Raw genomic sequence first — 9,322 nt, 5'->3', positions numbered from 1 at the left:
GTAGTGGACAGAAGCACTCCTAGTGCCCCCATAGCCCCAGTGTGTACGAGGTGTGGGTTTGTGCCTGCTGAAAGCTGCCGCACGCCTGGGGAATGTTCGGGGAGAGCTTCAGCAGTTCCAGGCTCCCTGCCACCTCACTGCTGCATGGGCTGAAGCAGGGTCCCCCTGAAGGCAGCACTGTCCCGGCTGACCCTGGTGAGGTCAGAGGACAACATCTCACCTGAGCTTCTGTGCATTGTGCAGTTCTGTTTTAAATAAAGTTGGGGTTACCGTGTCTGCTCATGCCATTGCCTGTGTGTTTCAGTGCTTGCAAAATAGGAGTGTGTATTGACAAGACTGCAAACTGAAGTTGGTTGTGCTCTGAAGAAATCTACTTCTCTGTGTGAGAGGGCATCACTTGGCCAGCCATCACCGTTTCTGCAGATGCCAGTTTGTGTCAGCTGTGATTTCCTCGTTGAGAGGAAGGATCTCAGTGCATTAGACAAAAGGGTGAGATCACCAACTCGATCTACAAGACCTCCCACCAGCTCTCAGGAGGGATCTTACTGCATTGCTCCGCACCAGCAATGTGGAGGCTGGAGCAGTTCTGGGGCTCATCACAAGTCTCCTCAGCTATTCACTCCCCTTCCACGTAGACTGTGTTTATTGTATATTTATTTAAAGTGCTTCAGGTAGGAAAATGAATATTTACAATTAAATCTATGTAAATGGAAGTGGAAAGACTTGATTGGAAAAATCCCAGGTTTCTAATACATATTACAATACTAAGATCTCCCACACAAGATAAATGTTTATAGCCAGATCTAAATGAATATTTCTTTCTGGTTCCTGTGCCAGTGGAAAGCCATGGAAGTATCAAGATCTTTTTGTTTGCATCTCAGTCCTCTACAGAACTGGAAGAATGCTTTATTTGATTTGGTTTTAGTTTATTCTGTGCAATGTCCTGCCTCTAATTGATCAAATAAATGTATGGGGCTGGCCAACACTGATGTTAGGCTGTGCCTTTTAACTCTTTGTGTGACTATGCAACATACAAAGAGCAGGTTCTCCTTGCAGATGTCAAACATGAAAAGAGAAACTATTGAGCTGGTTTTCAAAGGATCCTTCTTTTCTAACTGCACTGATCTGACCAGGCTGTGGTTTTCTGATGAACGCTAAGTTCCGATTCCAGTTTTCCTTAAACCATTGTTTTCTACAAATATATTTCCTGTCTAGTGAATTCTCTCTCCCACTGTGCTCTCTCTGCCCTTCCCTCTCCCCCTCTCTCATACATATGATTTTGAGTGTAATGGGTGTCATTTCTCTCTCTATCTCTCCATCTGTTCCCACGATCAACACTCACAGTCCAGCCCCTGCTTTGCATGTAGTGTGTATGTATTCTCTTTATCCTTGGCCTGTTTTGATTTCGCGCTTTTCCTGTCTCTCCTTTGCCCTCTGTGCCATCTTTCTAGTCTTCATAGCCATCTGAGACCTGAGGGTGTGGTTTGACATGGCAGCTAATTTGGGCTGTTAGCTGTTAAAAATAGTGTCCCTGTTCCCCTGGCTACGCACTGCTCTCGCTTCCCTTGAACTGACACTGGCTGTCGCCTCACAGTTTGAGTGAGGAATCGAGGAGTTAAACTGGTAAACAATTCAGCCTTTAGCAGCAGCCAAACAAAAAAATGTCGTTCTCAGTGGTTTTAGCTCAGCAAACCAGGTTCAACAAACTTTGTTGAGTACTGGTGAGACTGCTGGAGATGGGGTCGGAAAGGCACATTGAAGAGAGGCCAGAATCCCTTTAGAAGTCTGGCTGCAAGGTTGGTCAGTCTTTCACAAGCTGTCAGCCTTTTAATTCCTCCACCTCTCTTCTCTAGGTCTCCTGCTGCATTTTGCATGCTGAGGGTTGGACTGTCCCTGCCCTCAGCCACTGTCTTTCAACAGGAATGTGTCATTAGGGTCAGAGGGGTTCCAGCAAAAGGAAAATGTTCAGCTGCTTTAAAGTATTTTAACTTGAATTAAAGTTGTGCCTTTGCAGCCTTAAAAAGGAGCTGGGAGGTGTCACGAGTAGCCTCCAGTTTAAGGAAGTATTTCTGAGGAGAGAAAAACTGTGAAAACAGACACAGCTGGAGTGGGTGCCATTTTTTTCAATAGATGGTAACACTGTGGAAGAAGGCAACCAAGGATGTCACATGGCTTTTCACAAGGTCTGCCTGTGGGTAAGGAGAGACTGAATCCGAACATCTGCAGCCCAAAGAGCAGAGGTTTCCAGCAGCGGGTGCTCTGGAAGGTTGCCTTTATCTTTCAGCTGGGATGCGTGACTTCAGGCGGCTCTGGTGGGATGGGGAGGATCTGTCTCACCCTGTGGTCAAGTGCTCCTGAGTTTGTCCAGCCTGGTGAGCGAGTTTGGCTTCTAATACTCCTGCAACAACCCCCTCCAAAAAAATGAATTACTGGAATCTGAAAACAAGATATCTCAGTAATCTCTCCTTGAATACAGTAGCCACAGCTGAAAGAGTGTATGTGCACCTTGTTGGTGTATACTTTACTTAGTTTCTCACCCTTCCAGCCTCTTTTAAAACAATGATATTATTTTCAAATCAAATTTTATAAAATGAACATTGGAGTCGTTAAGAAGAGATCAAAATTTACATAAGACTTCTATGTAACCTATTACCTATGAAAATTTACTTCAGGCTGAAACATGTTTTCCAAAGTTTACAGCATACAAAACAAATGGGGTTTTAAAATTTCTTTACTTATGATTACCTTAAATTGTGTTTTCTAAAAGGGAAGGGGAAAAAAAACCTTGGAACCTTACCAGTTTAATTTGCATTTTGGCTCTGATGGAACTCAAAATAGATTAGATTAAAAAAGGAAATTTGGCAAGTGATTACTCAATTACATGATTTTACTGCTTTGGTATTTTGAAAATAAAAATGAACAGATCTGTTTTACTTTGAAAAGCGCCTGGTGCACGTGTGCTGTAACCACTTTTCAGAAACCATATGGAAGGTTCCCTACGCTGCATATGGCAATGCAATACCAGAGCTCAGATATGTATTCCTGTGATAGACTACACAGGATTCAGTTGGATCAGGGATATTAATGTCTACATTCAGATAGTGCTGTATCGAAGCACAGCAGGGTAATGAGTTCGGTGTAAAACATGACAAGTTCCCAGTGACAGGCCTGCATTGCTTCTTTTGCAAAGAAAGGAACTAAAATTGCTTGGAGCCAGTGCCAGGCCAAGAAGTTTGGAGGAATTTCAGGAAGGGTTACAATTACTATTTTGCAAGATACAAAAGGTGAGCAGCATCAATAGATACTTTCAAAACCTTTAATCATCTAGAGCTATGGTAGCTGCTCATCTCTGGCCTTCATGCTAAGGGTAGGAAGCCTCTGCTGACCCCTAGAAGACCAAGCAACTGGTGACAAACTCCACAGAGTAACAAAGCATTGATCCTCCACATGGTGAGGGATGGGGTAGTACTGTGTCTTAAACTGGGTATCATCAGGGTTACCTGTAATTCCCGTCACCCTCTTTTCATTAGCAAACTTGTAGGAGAAGACGGACCATCTGTCACTCTATCACTGGTGTGTCCCCTTGGAGCCCCTAGGGCTATTTGTGGCTTTTCAGGTCTCTGAGAAATACAAGGCTTTTGCAAATGTTTGTTTGGTGCCATGATCTGATCGCTTGCCTATCCTGCTCTGTAGAGCTGCTTGAGTCCCTGAAAGCTCCATCACATGCACATGTGCAGCTGTGCCCTCAGTGCAAACATTACTGTGCGTCTGTTCCTTCACACAAAGCCTGCCTCCCTGGTGAGGGATTTCACCAAAATAGCCACAACCACTTGATTTCAGTGAGGATTAAGACCTTCAGAACACTAATCTTGATGTAGAAATGATGACACAGACCCAAACTCCTGACACATGAAGAGCAGAATATGCTGGGAAGCTAGAAATTAATAAAGTCCTTCTGCAAGAGTAGTGTGGAATGGAGGTGATGGGCTACAGGATTTCACTGGACTGCTGAGCCTGTGGACCTTCAGCAAAGCAGCCCTGTCTGAAGAGGGGTCACTACCTAGATGTCCCTCGCACAAATGGCTGTTGCAGAGGGACAAGTGTTCTGCTGTTGCAGCAGAGAGACCCTACTTCCATCCACCTCAATTTATTTAAAGAGTTACATGGCATGTGAGACTTGGTTGTCCTCTACATCTTGGTTTCATATTTCTGCCTTACAAGTAACTGGGTTTGGGTACTATATACCTGATATTTAACAGGCCTGTTTCTGAGAAATCTGTGAGATGGATCTTTGCTGTCTAAAATAAAGCACTTCTCAAGACCCTGAATTTCTCTCATGTCTTCACTTTTCTCCTGTTTAAATGTGAAGAAATGGCCTTCATGTCCCTTCACTGCTGTGCTGTTGTCTCTGAAAGCATCAGTACAGGCGGATTGTTGCTGTTTCTCAAGAATCAAATGTGTTTGGTTTTCCCTCCTTCCTACTTTTGTGGGAGCAAGGGATGAGCTCAAACCTGCTCTCCATCCCTCCAGGTCAGCGACCTGTGCTGGCACTGTCAATAGCCTGAGTCATCCCAGCCCTGACACTGGACAAAGCATGAGGCCTTTACTCAGGGACAGGAGAGGAGCTGAGCTGTCATCCGTCCCAAGTATTTCCAAGGGGGGAACAGCCATGCACTTACCAGAAGGGTAGGTAACCTTCAAAGAAAAAGAAAAGCAAGCTTTTTCTACTGCTGAGTTTGAGATATGTAGACAGGGAGTTTCAGTTTCTTATCTCTGAGGTCAGTTACCAAAGACCAGAATGTGCAGCGGTGTGCATGAGAGCAGATGTCACTGCTGTGACTTTATAGGTTCTGTGCTGGGGGAAGCGGCAAACCTAGGGCTTCTGTTCTGGAGATGAAAATAGGATGATAGAACCAGGGCAGGAAGAAACCGCTTCCCGGTCACTATATACTGGTGGAATTGTTGCAATTCATGTATTATTCAAAGTCTAGATTTCATGGCCAAGTCTTAAATTAACCTTGGAGTTATCTGGAAAGTCTCTTCTTCCCTGTCGAATATGAGGCTTTCCCAAGCAAGCGCCCTCACTCCTCACACACCTCACCCCCAGTCACGGCTGTTGCTGTTCCAGAGGGAAAGAAATGCGAGCGGCGTGGCAGCTGAAAAGCTGCCTTAGAAGTCTCTCCAGGTTAATGCCACGGAGCACAGCTGTGGTCGTGCAGGGCCCATGAGCATCCGCACCTTTCCTTACCGCCGGGTCTGTAGCTACAGCTTCCCCGGTGAGGAAGAAGGCCCCCGCGAAAGGAAGCCTCTCCGCCGGCTGCGGGCGGAGTCCCCGGGGCTCGGCGGGGCGCGGAGGGTGAGCGCGGCGGGCCGGGCCGGGCCGTGCCGTGCCGTGCCGGGCCGTGCCGTGCCGGGCCGTGCGGGGCCGGGCCGGGCCGGGCTGTGCCGGGCCGTGCCGTGCCGGGCGGGGCGGCGCCGCCAGGGGGGGCCCTTGGGCCGCGGCCGCAGCCCCGGGAAAGCGGCTGCGAGCGGCCCCGGCCCCGGCCCCGGCGGGACACGGCACGGCCGGGCTGGGCGAGCAGCCTGCCCGGCGTCCGCTCCTCCGCTTCGGGGGCCCGGGATGATTTATGATTCACCTCTCTTCTTATTCTCTTTTTTCTTTCTTTTTTTTTTTCTTTTTTTTTGTTTTTTTTTTTTCCCAGCCTACGATTATTTCTATACACCTGACCCGCTATTTCACAAGCTCGGGAAAACCCAGAGCGCGGCTGACACCGAGTGAGGGGGAGAGGATGTGAGCAGAGAAGTTTCGGAAGATAAGTGTGGAATAGGAAAAAATAAAACACCGCCAACAAAAACAACAAACAAAACGAGTCTTTAGAAAAATCCTGAATGTCTGAACGTGTGTGTGCGTGTGTGCGCGCATGTGTGTATGTGTATGTGTATGTGTGGCGTGTGTTTTCCTTCCTGCCAAAGCAGGATGTCAAATACTGTCCTTTTCCCCTCTTTTTTAAAGCAGGCTGAAAGGAAAATTCTTCACAGAATCTTAAAGAACTTTTTGACACAACAGCTGCAAAATCTATTTTCTAAACAAAGATTTATACATATTTATACGAGCTTAATCCAGATTTTTTTTTTAATAAATCATTCTCAGAACTGCAGAGGTAAACTATATGTAAATACCTCAAGTAATAGGCTTGTAGTGCAAATCACATCATTTTATCTTCAATTTTGCATTCGTTTTTCTGGCTTAAAGGTGCATCAGAGATATGCATTTTAGCATATTCAGAACACGGGGCGTGAAATTAAATGTTTGACAGAGTGAGAAAAATATACAGACTTTGGAGATGCCTTAAAAATAGTAATTTATGCAGATCTAGAGGAGTGAAATCATTTGCAATGGAGTGACCCTCTCTCCAGGAATTTTTTGCTCAGTGTTCTTCTCTAATCTCCTGCTGTATCTTCATTTTTCATTGAACTAGCCAGTTTTCTGCGAAGCAGTCTTGTAGATAAGGGAAGTGCTAAAAGAAGAAGAAAGAAGAAGCTCAGTGGGTCCGTTTCCATTGCACTTTTACCCAAGGCAATGGGCAGAATTTAACGGATTCCTTCCAACATATGTTTTTGCCAGATAAGTAAACAGTGTGTGTCGGAAATGAAAAAGCATTTGCAATTTAATGACATTACAGCTCTCAGCTTAGGCTGGCGTGCTGCGAGGCGAAAAGCAGAAAGAGAGAGGAGAGTAGAAAGAGAAAAAGAACAAAGTTCATCTTCCCTTTTGTGCATTTTTATCAAGGAAAATATTACTTCTTTCCCCCTCTTGTTCTCTTTTCTTTTTCTCTTTGCTTTTTTGTCTCACTCATCTACATTTTTTTCTTTTCTCTCCTTTTGTCTCCTCTGTTCACTTTTACCTTTTTCTTCCACTGCCACCGACTCGTTTCCTTTCACCACCCCCCCCCTTCCTTTGTGTCGCCTTATTCATCTATTTGGCCCATTCAGTTTTTACCTATAAGGAGCTGTTTATCCAACAATGTATCTTTTTTTTTTTTTTTTTTTTTTTTCCGCCGTGTTGTACTCCCGGCGCTACAGCTCACAGTCAACAGGATTGTTGGAGGGATTATAACGTTTCATTTCAAAGCGCGACAAATCTGCTCGCCTTCCCTCTGTCCCCGCTCTCCCCACACTCGCCGGTCCCTCGCAGATGCGCGGCACCCTCGGGGCCGGGATCGCCCCCACATCCCCCCACCAAACCCGCTCTGGGCCACCCCCGGGGCCGCCCCGCTCGGCAGCGGCGGCGGGGGAGCAGGGGCAGCCCCCGGGAGGGGCAGGGCTGCGGGGCAGGGCAGGGAGAGCCTCCGCTGCCGCCGCCGTCGGACGCGGCCGCATCTCATCCCCCTCTCTGCCCAGCCATTAGGTGAGCGCTGCGAAGTCGCGGGCTCCCACCCCAGGCTTTCCCTGGAGCTCGGGTGTAATTGGAAAATACCTCCAGGCAGAGGCAAGTCCCATCTTACAGGCACATATCTGAAAAGATGTTAAAACAAACAAAAAAACCCAAACAGCAACCAAAAAAAAAAAAAAGAAAAGAAAAGAAAAGAAAAAAACCCCCACAACTAAATAAAAAACGTGCTTGTCTAAAGATCCGTGCATGGGTCGTTTTGGGGTTGGGTTGGTTGGTTTGTTTTTTTTTTTTCATTTTCCTTTTTTTTTTTTTTTTTTTACCATGAAATTACATCTTCCACATCTCCCAGATCCGGTACTTGGTAAGTAAAAAGGGAAATCTGTTTGGACATAAGGAGGTAAAGTAGCTAGAGGTGGTAATTTAATCATCCGAGGATATATTTCAATGTTTTTTCTGGTCTTCTAGGCATTAGCACTTTAAATTCATTATGTCTGTTTGACAGATATATGCAGCCTTAAGGATCTAAAAATGAAATCCAAGAAGTATAGCCTGCTAGAGGACATATATTGAAGTTAAGAGATTAAAACGGTCTAACCATTGCAAACAGAATGGAACATCTCGCATTTCTCATTCCTTATAAGCATGACTATTTTGCAGATGTTAAATACGGTCTGCTCTAATTATGAAGGAGGGGAGGGGGGAGACCCGCTCAAGAGCCGAGGCTTTCTAACTTTTACATTGATGAAGTGGATATTAGAAAGACAATATTAGCTCCTGTGCTGTGTCTCGGGCTCGGGAAGTTTTACATGGGGGATTTTCTCTATCAATAATTTAATAAGGAGGGTGCAGTAGCAGGAGCAGCAGCCTCTCCTACATGCTTTAAGGACTCAAGAATCGTGCATGAATTTCCTATAAGGCAAATAACAAAAGAGCCAAATGAGAAGAGCGGGTCTTTTTTCTGTCTAACTGGGACACTGAGGACTCTGTGTCATTACAGTAATTTAGCAATGTTAATGATCTGTAATATTAATACATCATACTTGAAAATGGGGAAGAGTTGTCATAATTAAATGCATTAAGCCACAATTAAAAAGTCATCTAAGCAGTTGTAAAGATACCAGCGACGATAAAGCTGTTCATTACACTGTGAACCTCTCTGCCCATGAAAACTCTCCCTGGCAGGGCTGGTGCAGCAGCCCCGGCCCTGCGCAGCAGCCGCGCAGGAAAGCGGTGGGGCGCGCAGCCTGCGCGGCCCGATCAGCACATCGCCTCGGGAGGCGGGGGCCGAGGGGCTGGACCAGCGAGCCCTCTGACGGCCCTGCCTCGGTTCTTCAGGACCGGGGGGAAGGGAGGGAGACAGCACAGGAGTCTCGTCCCAGACATTCGTGTCCGCACACACACCCCTTTGAAAGCAGGTCCCCAGACGCACTGAAACGCACGTTTCGGCCGCGAAGCCGCTGTGAGGCTCAGGATGAGCCCGGAGCAGGTTCCCCCAGGCCCGCCGGCCGCGGACACGGGCGGCGCCCGTCGGGGCGGGTCCCGGCCGGGGCGCTGGTACCGGGCCCCTCCGCCGCCCACCCCCGGCATCTGCCGGCTGCTGCCGGGAAGGGCTGAGCTCCTGAGCCGTGGGACTGAGCTCTGAACAGCGCGACTGAGTGCTCCACCTGCGGCGCTGCTCCTCGACCCCCGGCGCTCCCTCTGCCCGTGGTCTGCCCTACACTGCCAGCTTCCCAGGGAGTCAGCGCGCTCCCTGCAGCGCGGGGAGCCATGCAGACACGGGGGTTAGGGGTGAGCAGACACGGTCTGATACTCTGGGCTGTTAAGCCTGGCTCTTTTGCTGCCCATATGCTGCAAGCCATCCCACGGGGGCAACATCTGCACGCATTTATTTCCTCGTATAATTCATGAGAACATGATCCCCAAACTAGT

This window comes from Fringilla coelebs, assembly GCF_963513975.1.
Source record: "Fringilla coelebs genome assembly, chromosome: 2".
NCBI classification, from domain to species: Eukaryota; Metazoa; Chordata; class Aves; order Passeriformes; family Fringillidae; genus Fringilla; species Fringilla coelebs.
This window is presented reverse-complemented; position numbering follows the sequence as displayed.